An 11,370-nucleotide genomic window follows, 5' to 3' on the forward strand; every position below is an offset into this window, starting at 1 on the left:
AAAGCACTGCTTTTAGTGGTAACTCTTTCTACTGATAAGTTCATATAGGAGGGCTAGAGTCTTGGATGACCAGGTGGGCATTTGAAGAAAATCTTCGTAATATTGTTGTTTTACTCTTGGCAAACAAAGTAATTCTTGTAATATAATTTTCATGGATGGCTTGTCTCATGAACTAGTTTATAAACTTGAATTCAGAGAAAACAAAGTTATGATATCTTAAGGTCTCATTCTCCCACGACTCCTAACACATGCCTTACCTGTAATCAAAGTTCAACAGATGTATACATGTAACAAGAATACTACATAGATGATGGTTTGTCCTCTTTTGTTCATCATATCACAAGGTATATAATGTCTGTTCGTAGTCATTTAAGTTTTATCATTGGGTTAAGGTGGTGTGTGAGATTTCTTTAATTGTCAGATTACCTCTTTCCTTTAATTATTAATGAGTACTGTTTAAGGAGGTACTTAGAGACTATGTGAATATTTTATTTTCCAGCCTTTCACCCAGTAGTGTTAACATCCATTGATAATCCTTCCCTTCTCAGTTATTATTTTGGTGGTTACAAAATGAAGATTTTCTAATCCCATCAATCCATCTACATTTATTGCCTGACATTTTTCTGTAAAGAGCTTTCCTTCCTCTCTTGCACCCTACCCCCACCCCCTGCCTTTTTTTTTGAGTATTTTAATTGACTCATGGATCCTTTTTCATTCAATATGCTATAATGAATTGCCATCATTATTTTTATCTTTCAGATTGCCCTGTTTTGGCTAGTAGGAGGACCTTTAATCTGGCTTCTGTGTCTTTTGACATATCCCATTAGTTTGGAATGCTTATTTGGTTGCTTTTAATTGAGTGCCAGATATTGCATTTGGATAATTGTACAAATAGTTGGAGGCCTACAATAATATTATCTTTCTCCAAGGAGGATTTATGTTTGCTTCTGGCAAGAGGTTAAGGCCACTAGCAATCCTAGATCATTTTAATCCAATTGGAGAACCTGAGAGGATTTGAAGCTGGGAGGGCTGGTCTATTTCTGGTTTACCCTCACTCCCAATGCAGTCCTTTGGGTCCCAACCCAAAACCTGGCGTCACTCCCTTTGACCTTCCCTGAACTTCAGTTTTTATACCCCTATCCCTGCTAGTCTGTCAAAAGTTCTGTTCAGCTTCTTAGCCACCTCTTTGGAAAAAGTGGCTTGAAATGTTCTGCTCACCTCTGAGTTTTCTTCTCTCAGGTCTTATTACCTTAAATCTTTGTGTTAGCTCTTGGAGTAATTTTTAAAGTATTTTTTTCCCAGCTTTTGTGGGTTTTCTGGGTAAGGTGCTAGCCTGAATTACCTAATCCATTACTGGAAGTGGAAGTTCTCCTGACCCCAGAGTTGACTTTTAAAAATAAAGTATGGTCACATCATCTTTCTAATTTAAACACTTCAGTGACTGCCTATCTTTCTGCAGAATTGTTAATTAGGCCTGAACGTCTACATCCCCAAATCGTCTCCAGCCACTCTCCCTCTCACTTTCTGCTTTCCAAACCCACTCACTCTTTTTTGCATGCCACACCTTCACAATTCTGGCTTTGCACTTGCCGTTCCCATCTCCTGACCTCTGTTCATTTCTCCCACCCATCTCCCTCTGAGCTAGTTAATGCTTACTTAATCATCAGAGCTCAGTCAAATGTTTCTTCACCAAGGAAGCCTTCCCTGGCTCTCCCAGCCAAGGTAGGTCTCAGTGATAGCACCATGCTCTTCTGCAAAGAACTTAGTGAAGTTTGTAAGTTTAGGTTGTTCTGAGTGATTATTCAAGTAAAACCTGTCATCTTCCATATCCTATATGAAGGCAGGGATCATGTCTGTTCTGCTCACCATTGCACACTCAGCGACTGTTTGTGGCAGGCATTCAATAAGATAGAAGAATAAATAAAAATAATTGTCAATCAGCAAGTCCTTTTCTGGGTCACTTATCTATGCAATTAGCCCACTTATTTTTACCAAAAGGTCCTCATGTAGGGTTTCATTGATGCAGTTAAAATTTCCTGGCTTTTAACTTTAAAGTCTGATAAAAAACAGTTTCGGTTTCCATTTCTCTTATGGTCACATTGATTCCATGTCTACAGAACATTATTTTTAACCAAAGACACACTGTTTTTTGACGACTTTACAAAACTTTGAAACCAAGAGTTTTCCTAGGTTTCCATAATCATCGAGAAAAAGCCAGTTCAGGTCCTTGATTTCCAATTTAGTTAAGTCTTCAGAAAGTGAAAAAAGTCAGAGTCTCAGGCAGGTGATGAAGTCAAAATAATACGGCAATATAATAATGTTGCAAATATTTTGTTTAATATAGATTTCCCTGATAGAGTAAATTTCCATCTGTTTTGCATTTGAAAATAAAAGACAGCTGTTTTGTAGGCAAGAAGTCAATAAATAATGGGAACTCTAATTGATACTATAGATTTCTGTTTTAAAACCAGACTTAGGCTTACATTGCTAGAAACTTGTATGCACCTGTACCAATTGTTAATTTTCATACTGTAATATGCTTGACTTGGACTTGGATATTTTTCTTTCTGTAAACTCATAGAACACACAAATATCAACTGTTTCTTTAGACTCTAATTTCTTACTCAGCTTCCCCGAATGGGGTCTTCATTGACAAAGTTAGGTAATAGGAACTGTAAATTAGCTTAGATTTATAGGGATTACAGTTTGCCTCAGCTGGAGAAATATGAAATGAGTGGACACCACTGGGCAACACCTCACTTTCAGGCTTTGTGAAAATAAATCTCCCTCATCTACAAATGAAGAATGCAGCCCAGTACTCTTTTTAAAAGACACACATTTAGGGACTTCCCTGGTGGTCCAGTGGTTAAGACTCCGTGCTCCCAATGCAGGGGGCCCAGGTTCAATCCCTGGTCAGGGAACTAGATCCCGCGTGCCACAATGAAGATCCCGTGTGCTGCAACTAAGACCCAGTGCAGCCAAATAAATAAGTAAATATTTTAAAAAATAAAAGCTAGCCCTAGTCCCACCAGGGTCCCTAAGTTTAAAAAAACATAAAATAAAATAAAAGACACATATTTAGGTCCTCCTAATTAAGCTGAATGTCAAATGGAGGAACCAATGTATTCACCATGTAGGTTTAGAAATGGGGAAATTCTTAGATATGATAGCAAACAGTCCCACCTTTTCTCCTAAACTCTAGTCTTCTTATCTGTCTACTAACCATCTTCTCTTTCTTTTTGTTGCGTTGGGTCTTAGTTGCGGCACACGGGATCTTTGCTGAGGCCTACCGGATCTTTCGTTGTGGCATGCAGCCTTCTCTCTCAGTTGTGGTGTGCGGGTTTTCTCTTTCTAGTTGTGGTGCACAGGCTCCAGGGCGTCTGGGCTCTGTAGTTCTGGTGCACGGGCTCTCTCATTGAGGCATGTGAGCTCAGTAGTTGTGGCGCATGGGCTTAGTTGCCCCACGGCATGTGGGATCTTAGTTCCCCGACCAGGGATCGAACCCGTGTCCCCTGCCTTGGAAGGCAGATTCTTTACCACTGGACCACCGGGGAAGCCCCTAACTATCGCCTCTAAATGTGTCCAAAACTACACTCTTGTTTCTCTTTGTTCCCAAAAGCCTGCCTTCCACAATCTTCACCCATCTCAGTAAATGACAATTCCATTCTCCTAATTGCTAAGCTGAAAACTGAGGGATCATCCCTGGTTCTTCAGTTTCCCTCATAAACTATGTCCAATTCAACAGCAAATCCTCTCAGTTCTACCCTCATCATGCTTCCAGAGTCTAATCACATCTCGCCACTGCCACGGTTAGTACACTGGTCCAAGCTACCATAATCTCTTGCCTACACCAATAAATGATCTTCCTGATTTTACTACTGCCATCCTACAAGGCTCTTCTACACCCAGTAGCCAGAGTAATCCTTTTAAAATGTAAATTATATAGATTTCTGTCTCAAGGTGGAGTCCAAACTCCTTACCATGGACCTGAAAGATATGAGATCTGGTCTCTGGCCAGCCCTTTGACCTCTTCAGCAGAACTTCCTTTCATTCATTCCACTCCAATCAAACTGGCCTCTCTGATTTTTTTTCTAATATGCAAAGCTTGCCTCTACCTCAGATGCTATTCCATCTACCTGGAATGCTCTTCCCCTGATATCCTCATGGCTACAGCTCCTTTATCTTCCTCAGACTTCTGCTTAAATGTTTCCCTTCAGGAAATGCCTTTCCTGAACAGCACATCATTTTTAAAAAGCACCATCTTACCCAGAGTGACTATACATCTCGATTTATCCAGGACAGTCCTGGTTTTATTTGCATCGTCTTAACATAATTGTGAATAATTGCTCTTAATGTGTCCTTGTGTGATACATTATGTGGTTGTCCACCCTTAAATGTCTTATTTTTACAGCTTTCATCACTACCTGATACCACCTGTCTGTCTCCTCCCATTAGAATATTTGGTAAGAGTTGACCATTTGTTCTATTCTCTAGTATCCCTAGTACTTAGAAATGTCTAGAACATAAATACTCAGTAAATGGGTTGAATGAATGAATGAGTGAATAGGACATTAAGTACCTGATAATGTCAAGTGCTCTCCTGGGAACCAGAGAGGAAAAGATAAATAAGACAGTCTGTATTCAATGCACCAGCCCCACCTGAGAGATTCTGGTTTGACTGGTCTTGTGTAGAGACTGGAAACAGATGTATACATATAGGGGTGTGTGTGTGTGTACACATATATATAGTCAGTGGCTCAAGGCCAAGTTGCAAACCTATGGTCTAGGAGCTATATGCCTGTAGAGGAGTCAGAGGTGAAAGGCAAGTGCACTTCAGAGCCATCTCTTTTCAGTGAATGGCTAGGATGTCCAATCTGCCAAAATCACCATATTGAGTTTGGACATTAGCATTAAAATTTATGCTCTGTACATGATCTTGCCCAGTGTGGCTGGCCAGGGCTACTGATGAATTAAATTCCTAAATTCTGTTTTTGTCACTGGAAACAGTGTTTACTGTAGGGATAGAGTACTGGTTTTACAGAGCCTGAACAACAAGACTGGGAACTATTTATGGTCCAGAATGGCTTAAGACAATATAAAAAGTAGGGACAGGGAAGTTGTCCATGGAGAACAGATTCTGGGACTTGATGAAAATGAGCACTTGGACACAATTTATTTGCTGCAGGGAATAGCTTTGTAATCAAACCTGTGCATAACCCTAATTATATCCTTAGGATAAATTTACACAGTAGAAATGCTGTTAACTCGGATGATCTCTGCATACAATTTTCAAGATCATCTTTAATTACTTGGGAATTCACTTTTTTAAAAAGTAAACATTTTTCTTTTTAAATTTAGGAGTACTTCAAGAAGAAACAATTGAGTTACTTAACATTCTAAGGAATAATAATTCTAGATACTTCAAGAAATCTTGGTAATTCTCTCCTCTGACAATTTATAGTCAGGCTTAATTCTTCCTCACTATGTATTCTTAGCACTTTGCAGGTGTAACTCTATTATAGCACTTACCACACTATAGTGTATTTATTTGTTTTCCTCTTTGGGCATACCCTCCACATCTCCTTTCCCTCCCAGCACTACCTACCCCTGCTCCAAGTCCACCTCCCCAACCCCAGAGTGTTTTAAACTCTGAACTCTTAAAGCAGCAGTGCCTAGAACATCTTCAAAGTGCAGAATCCTCTGCCCTCTGAGATTTTGATTCAGGAGGTCTAGGGTGGGGCTGGGGAATCTGCAGCCGACTTCCCCAGGTGATCTGGGTGGTCAGTTCACAAACAACTGACAGAAAGTAGGAATTATCTTAGTCATCATTGCATAACTAGTACCTGGTACATATACACCCAATAAATGAATAAACTGAATGAATGGCCTGGAAAAAATGTGGGACTTCTCTGAAGGAATCATTTCATATAGACCAAAACCAGTTACATCAGAAAGCACTTTGATTATGTGCTGTGTGAATTACTCAACAGGTCCAAAATGAAGGGGATTAAAGAGTACACTTGGCTGTCATGGATCCTGTGAAGATAAGAACAGTCCAGCAGATGATTAGGCAGTTTACAAATACAAATCTTGGCTAAACAGAATAGCTGGTGATCTGGCATAAACATTTTAGAATCCATCCTATTCATATTTTATCTGTATCATTTTCCAGTAAGCCTTCACTTTTCCTAGACATACGTACCTTGTTGCCTCATCAGAGGTGGAGAAAAGAAGTGAGTTTCAAGAAAAAGGTTATAAGTGAGAAATATTTTTAAAACTTGGAAATGGTCTGCAAAGCGAATATTCTATTACTTTATGAAAATATGAATCTTAAGTTTACATTTATCAAGGCATGTTCATGTAAAGCTCTAAACCAACCTACCTCTGAGCTTTGAATTCACCATTCATGCTGATGAAATTCTCTACTTTTAGTTGCTGTGACATATTCTCTAGTAGCTTTTTCCAATCTTCTCCCACCAACACCATATTTAAGACCCACTTGAGGTAAATACATTTCAGCCAAAATCTTTTTTTACTCTAGGATCCAAGGGTGCAGAACTGCCTCTCAGGAAACTAGGAAATCTTCCTTCAGATACATTCCAGGAGTTGGCCCATTAGTAACAACATCAAGACACAATTTTCAATAATAGGTTTTACGTTTTAAAACATCAGTAATTCAGTTGCATAATAACAATTCGGCTTTTCTTTCACTTTGAATATAGTACATACATGCACTTTGAGTTAGAAAATAAGTTGTCCTTATGTACATAGAAAAAATTATAGCTTGGACTTAGCACTCACAGATAAGGAATTGTCAATCTGCCATTTATGCAAATTGGCTGTGTTCTCAGAACAGCATTGCTAAGAGCCAAGGCCTCTGTTTTCAAATCTCAGGTCTTTCATGACTCTCTGAGTCATGCTAGTCAGTTTCCTTCTTGGTGTGGTAACCAGAAATGATTATCTTTCCACCAGAAGGTTGCTGGGGAATTAAGTATTACTGATAATTGTGAAAACAGAAAGGAAGAAAGAGATATTAATACTTTGAAGCATGTATTCTGTTAATAAAAATGAAAACAGGAGGTCTTTGGTCACTTGAAATTTCAAGTGGTCTCAGCTTTTACTAAGTTGTTCATTGGAAGTGCTATACTGAACTGATCAGTCACGCTAAAGCAAATCCAGCAGACAAGGATAACAGAAATTATCAATAAAAGGAGTACATGGAAAGGTAATTAGAATATTTCAATCCTATAAGCATATTTTAAAGTAACTAAAAGGCTTAGGGCCACATACAGAAAGTGTGCACATGCATATGCTATATATGTCGAATGTTATGTTTTGTCTTTTGTAGTTCTGAAGAGCGTTCAAATAGGAGCCACTTCTTCATGTACATGTACTTATAATATTTAATCCAGTGACTTGAAGGTAGTAGATACTCAGTGAATGAATGATTTTTTAAAAAAGTGAATTAAGTTCAGTGACAAGAAACGAGTTAGGTAAAACTTATTATAGTTACTTGGAATGTTAAACAGCTATTTATTTAAAAGCTATTGGTTTCCATGTGTTAACATGGAAAACTGCTTATAATATAGTGTTAGGTAAAATAGGAATACACCATAATGTTATTGTGAAAAACCTGTGAATAAAATAAGACAGCATAACTATAGGAAAATGTGAAAATGGGACTTGAGAAGTTTCACCTATGGGTAGTCTTATGTCTCCGCTCTACTTTCTATTTTTTCTTTAATAAACATGTATTTCTTAATCATATAATTTGGCATATCTGGAATTGGCAGTAAATGCTGTAGGAGTTGATGTTTTGCTTTGTGATAGCTCTTATATTTCTGACATACTAGGTCATGCTGCTGCTGTCTAACTGGTAGAGCCTGAAAGCAGGAAGACTAGTTAGAAGATAACTTATGACAGTTTATGTATTAGCCAAGAATATGTTTAGCTACACATAACAGAAAACAGTTTAACCAAATTGGGGTTTAGTTTTCAGACTTACTAAGTCCAGGGGTAGCCATTCTAGGGCTGCAGCAGCAGCTTTAAGATGTCCTGAATGACCCAGGCTCCTCCTCTCATTCTTGCTCCAGGATCCTTAGCTTATAGACCTCATATTTTCCACATCATATTCACCTTCATTTTTGTCATGAGGTTCCATCTCCATCTTCATGTTAATATTCTAGGATGAAGAAAAAAAGGAAGAAATGAATTGGGGTATATCTACATTAGGAAAAAAATTCTTTTTTAGACATCTTCACCATGTGTCTAGAACTATATCCCATGGCCACCCAAAAGTGTATGGGATCTAGGGAAAAGCATTTGCAGCTAGGCATATTGCTAGCCCTTCTCCTCAAAAAAAAAAAAGTGTCAGGATCTTTCTAATAAGAAAGAGGTAACAAACAATGTCTTTCCCTTCTTCTCATATAAGGAATACTCATCCCCTCCCTTAAAGAAAGAAAAAATCCCAAAGTCTCTGCAATGAGCTTAGAGTCCAAGATTCAGGAGTCCCAATGATGTGGAGTACTCCCCAGTAAGAGTGTGGATCCTCATGCACCGGCACCAATTAAAAAAGTTATCTGCCTCAATACTCCTATTAAGTAATGATGGATAGACAGGGTACATGATGTTGGTAAAACTCCTATTCAGAAAGGCGAAGATGGAAACACCCAGTGGTCACTGGTCCATAGAACATCTCATATCCTATTGGAAAGAGCAAAGATTCCATGCCCTTGCTTAATCAGTCAATTCCTGGTTCTGTTCTTTAGGAGGATCTTACTACTCCATTATATTCCAGGGATCACATCTGAGGCAGACAATGTAGAAGATACACTTTCTGGAGAAGTAAAATTTTAGCAGCCTGAGAAGTCTAGATCCAAGAGTGGTGAGTCCAGAATCTGGTGCCATTTTTCCGTTTGGGCCAATTGACACTCTGAAAGCAGTAATGGAGAGGTTGAGAACTAGCTAGAGTTCTCTGTTGCCTCAAGGGGAGTAACTGGGGAGTGGAGGGTGAAAAATAAGTTGGATTCCAAAGAGCTACATCCTGGGAGTAACTTTTAATTATTAATCCTTGATTGGGGATTAAGATGATCTGCTCTTAGTCTAAGCATCTCCCAATATTCATGTCCTCAAGCAGTCCCCTCCCACATAGACTCTGAGCCGGGTAGTGTGACTTGCTTTGGCCAATAACACATTATTAAGCATAACATAAGCAAAGGCTTGCATATTGAGGCTTGTCTTCTTGGAATGCTCCCTCTTGGAACCCCGAGAGGGGTCCATGCTGTGAGGAAGCCCAAGTTAGCCACATGAAGAAGCCTTGTAGAGAAAAACCAGGGAATTCAGCCAAGGGCCAGAACAGAGGCCCAAGACATGTGGCCCTAGTTGAGCCAGGCCTCAGCCATCTGAGACACCCCAAGTGAGACTCCAGATATCATGGAGCAGAGATGAGCCATCTGCACTATGCCCTGACTGAATTCCTGAGCCAGAGAATCCAGAATCATAAGCAAACAAGAGTTGTTGTTTTAAGTCATAAGTTTTGGGGTCATTTTATTCACAGCAATAAATAACTGAAACACTGCTAAAAGAATAAAGAATGTATAACAAGTAACCTAATTGTTGAGAGGGAATAGAATTTAAAATACTTCAAAAGGCATGAAAGGAAAGAAGAGAACACAGATCAGATGAAACAAATAGAAAGCAAATAGTAAAATGGTAGATTTAAACTCAGATACTTGCTTCTAGGAAATTCCATATGTGAGTAGGCACACATCAAGATTTTGTCTCAATACAATTTGTAAAGCCTGGAAATTCTTGACTTTTACTTAGTAGTCCCTGAATTCTGTCCATATCATTCTCACCTTAGTTTAAATGGCATCAAGGCACCTGCCCTGATGCCATTTGTAATAAGCCTGCTGGGGTAGGATACTACCCTTAATCTATTCTTTGCTGATGTGTCACTGTTTGGTTTAGAACAGTTTAAGAAAGGCTTGGAACCCTAATATCTATTACTACCACCTCTTATTTTTTACAGGCTTCCATGTTTGGTAAGGTAATAGCTGACTTTTTCAACCCAGAATGCCTCCAAGCTACAAAATTAAGCCACCTTAGATTTCAGGCCACATGAAGAGAGTGTCTCTTTGCGAGCTGTGTTCCTTTTTCTGCCAGCTGTTGGGGATACAGTTGTGATTAATTTTCTTTGATTTTGACCAGGGCCTCTCCGCGCGCCCGACACACACACATACATGGTGATTATATGAATTTAACGTAGTGTTTCTTCCTCCACCGCTGAAAAACTATTCAACAGACTCACCATCCAGGGCATTTTACAATCCAGAAAATATGGAAAATTCACAGGCGGTGTATATTTTAGAGGTGAGTACATGGTGCTCCGAAAGCTCCATGAGGACAGGCAAGGTGTCTTGGCTGATCAGGGCTGTAGTCTAAGCCTCCAGTTCACCAGGCATGCAATAGACACTCGACAAATTTGTTGAATGAATAAACAAGTCACTACCGTGTTTGTGGCCTTTAAAACACATATACGTGCTTCTACTGTCAAAACCCAAAGCTAGGTTTCCCTTCTGCAATGCTGAGAATGTTTCCCGTGAAACAGGAATGCGTGCAACCAGGTCGGGCAAGCGCAGGCCATGGTGCGCCGCAGGGCCTGCCTGTGCGGAACGGGGCGGGCGACCCCGTCTGGCCGCAAAGGCCATAGCGGCTGATCGCCTCCTCTCGGGGTCGGTGGCGTCAGGGGTAGGAGGCCTCTAGTGAGGAGGCAAATAAACAAAGCCAACCGCACAGAAACGGGTTGTTCCGTTTCACATCCTCTCCTCCCTCGGGTGCCTGAGTTTCCTCCGAACAAAGTGACCCTCCATCTGTCTGCAGGTAGGTGGAGCCCGCCGCACGGTGCGAACCTCCCCTCCTTACAGCCACGCGATCCCAGACGCTTGCGGACGTAGACCCTCAGAGACCCAGCTGGCGGCGAGAGGACACGCCCCCTCCAGGGAGCACGGGGCCGCTGCACGCACACCTCGAGCGCGCCTCCCCGCGAGTAAGCGCGCATGCGCACGCGGGGCGGGCCGCCTACCCGTCACCCACTGAGCTCCCGGTCCCCTCACCCCACCCCAGGCCCCCTGCCTCTCAGGCTCCGCCTCCGCGACGGGGCTGCCGAGAGGAGGCGACCGGAAGCCACTTTAAAGCAGAGCTCGAGGTGACAGGCGAGCGAGCCGGGTCGGGAGTGCAATCGCAGCTTTCTGCGCTCCCAGCGGCGGAATGGCCCGAGCGCTGCTCGCCGCATCTCTGGCCTGCGACCCCTAGACGCCCTAGCCTGTCCCCCACGCCCCCCGCCCCCCCCCCCCCCCCCGCCCCCAGGGA

At 41.2% G+C, this 11,370-nt stretch overlaps 1 protein-coding gene and 1 non-coding gene across 2 annotated transcripts in view; both read left to right on the top strand.

Moving 5' to 3' along the window:
• The first annotated feature begins 2,848 nt into the window (after positions 1-2,848).
• TRNAW-CCA (transfer RNA tryptophan (anticodon CCA)) lies at positions 2,849-2,921 on the top strand. The gene has a single exon. It is a non-coding gene; the product is annotated as a tRNA-Trp (tRNA).
• Positions 2,922-11,031: 8,110 nt separating this feature from the next.
• The window catches only part of TIPARP (TCDD inducible poly(ADP-ribose) polymerase), a 30,635-nt gene continuing 30,296 nt past the window's right edge, over positions 11,032-11,370 (top strand). Inside the window, exon 1 of the mRNA XM_007457653.1 lies at positions 11,032-11,325. The gene's annotated coding sequence lies outside the window, so the exon portion shown is untranslated. The remainder of the gene's footprint in view (positions 11,326-11,370) is intronic.

The sequence above is a fragment of the Lipotes vexillifer genome, unplaced genomic scaffold, assembly GCF_000442215.2.
Source record: "Lipotes vexillifer unplaced genomic scaffold, Lipotes_vexillifer_v1.1 scaffold897, whole genome shotgun sequence".
NCBI lineage: Eukaryota > Metazoa > Chordata > Mammalia > Artiodactyla > Lipotidae > Lipotes > Lipotes vexillifer.